Here is a 3154-nt window from a genome sequence, read left to right on the forward strand (position 1 = left end):
TCATGGAAATACTAGGAATTTGCAATAGTAAGTACAAAAGATGAAGTTAACTTCAAACGATGAGGAGATGACACTTTGCCATGCAAAACATTACTGTCAACATGTCAATCAGTCAGCCTGTCTAATCCTCAATTCCTGCATTAACCTCTCAAGTGTCTTCTCTTAAAATCCTATTTAAACTCCACGTTCTATAGAATGCTGTCAAGTTACCTTCCACTTCAGCTTTTATATTTTTTTAATTTATTTTTACTGTGCCAACTACCCCTTCAGCCTTAACATGGCAAACTTCTTGAATAGAATAACCAGCCAGTGTCCTGTACTGCAAGGCACCTCCCATGATATAATCTCATTCAGTCTGGTGCTAACAGATGTGGCTCCACAGAGCAGTGACACGTGGCCAGCATGTGACACAAGAACCAACACTTGATTTTAAAGAACTGGAGCTCAGGAGGCACAACTCTCCTCTTGTTTGTTTTGCAATGGTCTCCTATGAGTGATTAGGGGGTTTTTTTTCAGAATACTAGGTCTGATGAGGATCCAGCTGTGAATGTCTGTGTACACCAACCAGCACTGTGGTCTCCTTTGCCCACCTACCCACATAGAGGACTCCCTCTTTCGTCTTTCCTGCCGCCTCTGCCACACCCTGCTTGGTTTTTTCTGCTGCTGCTACGACTCCCTCCTTTGCCTTGGAAAGTCCCTTCATGAACACATCCATGGCTGAAGACTTTCTTCACACAGTTCTAGAGAAAAAAAAAAAGACAGTACACTTTCAATAAGATTGTTTAAGTTTTTTATCCCAGAAAGGGGAAAAAAATTATTCCAACTGAATGGGAACACAATTACTTAAAAATTATATTATTTATACCTCTATATTATGTAGCTATAGGAAACAGAGATCCTGTTTCCAGAGAATCCTAAGAGAGGTTGCCAATAATGCAGTACTGGTTGGAAGATGGATATGAGTTCCTTCCTTGTCTACCAAGGCATCATTCCTTCCAAAGGATGGTTCTGTTCATGTGCTGATTGCAAGATCTAGCCCTGCATTTAATGATACTCCACCTCTCATTCAGAGAAAAAAAAAAAAAACAACTTAAAAACACACCAGCAACTTAAAAATCCCCAAACAAACAGACCAACCTGCAAAACAAACCACATTAACCAAAATCCCGCCTGAATGACAAATGTTCACTTGTTGTAGGAAATTGCCATTACAACCCAGAAGGACTGTAGCAAATAGAAGATGCTGCTTTTCCAGTTGTTCAGCATTTTGCACACAGTCCACGTCCCTCTTCTGGAAATTGAGCTTTCCTGACTGGGTTCCTTGCATGCATCAGGACCGAGAAAAGATTTTACTAAAAAGCAGAAGGAAGAATGCAAGGTTTTAAAAGCACTGAACTAAAGCTACCAAGTGAGTTCTGTGGCAGCTATGCAGCACAGCGCTGCACTGAAACCACTAAAATAGTAATTAAAACCAAGAATTAGTGTCCCTTCAACAAATCCATCATCAATACTCCTTTCTCTTCCTCCACCCACACAGACAGAAGTGCTGCCTGTTATCTTTTCTTCTTTGCCAGAGCCTGAGTAGGAGGAATGGATGTCTAGGAAGGCATCTGGGCTGTCGCAGCTTTCTACTAACTCGTGACGAGCGTGTGAAGAAAGGCAGTGTTTGTGCTCCAGCCAAACTGCCTACAGTACCTGTCACCCTGGGGATGGCGAAGGGGGGGTGCTTTATACAGAGAGACGGGGCGGAGGCAGGACCCAGCCCGTGGGACCCTCCGACTCCTCCATCGAGGGTGTCCGCAAACCCGCCCCCAGGGCAGCACCGCGACCACAGGTGCGGGGACATTTGGGGACCGCGGGCGTGCGGCACCGGGGTGTGTCACACAGCACACAGGCACCTGCAGAGGGAGGGAGGGAGGGAGAGTGCAGGGCGCCGTGCCCATACAGATGTGCAAACATACATATACGTACATCCATACATACACATAGAGAGGTACCTACCGAGCAGGGCAGGGCGGCGCGACCGTGTGAGCACCCACGGGCTCCCGCGGACACGCCGTCGGCACAAGGCGGCCACGGCGCCCGGCTTCTCCTCCCTCCCCCGTGCCCACACGAGGACGTTCAACAGGAAATTTAGCTATATGGAGAGAGAGATAGATAGACAGACACAGACAGACAGATAGATAGATGGATAGATGGATGGATGGAAGGATGGATGGATGGATGGACAGATGGATGGATGGACAGATGGATGGATGGACAGATGGAGAGATGGACAGACAGATAGATAGATATTACATATATAGATATAACTATATCTATATATTCATACCCACATACGCGCATCCCGCACGGCTCCACAGACACAGCTCAGTCCCGGCAGCACCGACGCGCAGCGAAGCCGCTCCCCCCCCGCCCGAGCCCGGAGAGGCCCCCACGCCCCCCGAGCCCCCCCTCCGCCCCCCGGGGCCGGTGGCCGCCCCGCCCTGTCCCGCACTCACCGCCGGGATCCTCCGCCACCGGCGACCGACCCGACGCGACCCGTTCCGAGCAGGCGAGGGGCGGCGGGGAGAACGGGCAGGCGGTGGGCGAGGCGCGGAGAGGCCCGAGGGGAGCTGCCCCTGCTCAGCACATCCCGAGGCGGGGGGTCGGGCCGGCGCTGCTGGCACCACCCCCGGCGGCAGCCCCGCAAGCGACGAGTGCCGGGGAGAGGCGAGGGCGGGGGGCGGGAGGATGCGCCGCGGGAGGGAGGGAGGGAGGAGGAAGGGAGGGGCGGAGGCGCGGAGGCACCTACCGCGCTCCCTCTCAGCCCACCCGCTGCCGGGGTGTGCGCGGAGGAGCTGCGCCCCTCGCCCAGCCTCCTACGCCCACCCGCTCACGTCCTCCGCGGCGGTGAGGTGAGAGGCGTGAGCAGCTGGGAGCACTTGTTCCATCGGCGCAGATCAGGAGAGGATCGAGAGGTAAAAGGCAGACCGGGCGACTCGGACCCCCCCAGGACTGCGGACACCCACCACTCGTTCCAAAGGCTGGACGACCACATCTTAGAAGTGTAAGGAAGCTGTTGATGGTGACTGCAGTACCCCCCTGTTTCACTTCACCATTCATTTTCATGGCTAGGCTTCGCGAACGAAGATTTGGGAAGGGCTCTACCCAT

At 52.7% G+C, this 3154-nt stretch overlaps 1 long non-coding RNA gene across 1 annotated transcript; it reads right to left on the reverse strand.

Annotated features, from left to right (window-relative positions):
• Positions 1-549: 549 nt before the first annotated feature.
• Positions 550-2710, reverse strand: LOC113962289. Its single transcript, XR_003532503.1, has 3 exons — positions 2502-2710; positions 2002-2137; positions 550-740 (listed from the first exon to the last, which is right to left on the reverse strand). It is a non-coding gene; the product is annotated as an uncharacterized LOC113962289 (long non-coding RNA).
• Between the last annotated feature and the right edge of the window lie 444 nt (positions 2711-3154).

Source organism: Neopelma chrysocephalum, unplaced genomic scaffold (assembly GCF_003984885.1).
Source record: "Neopelma chrysocephalum unplaced genomic scaffold, ASM398488v2 Primary Assembly neopelma1_139780, whole genome shotgun sequence".
Classification (NCBI taxonomy): Eukaryota; Metazoa; Chordata; class Aves; order Passeriformes; family Pipridae; genus Neopelma; species Neopelma chrysocephalum.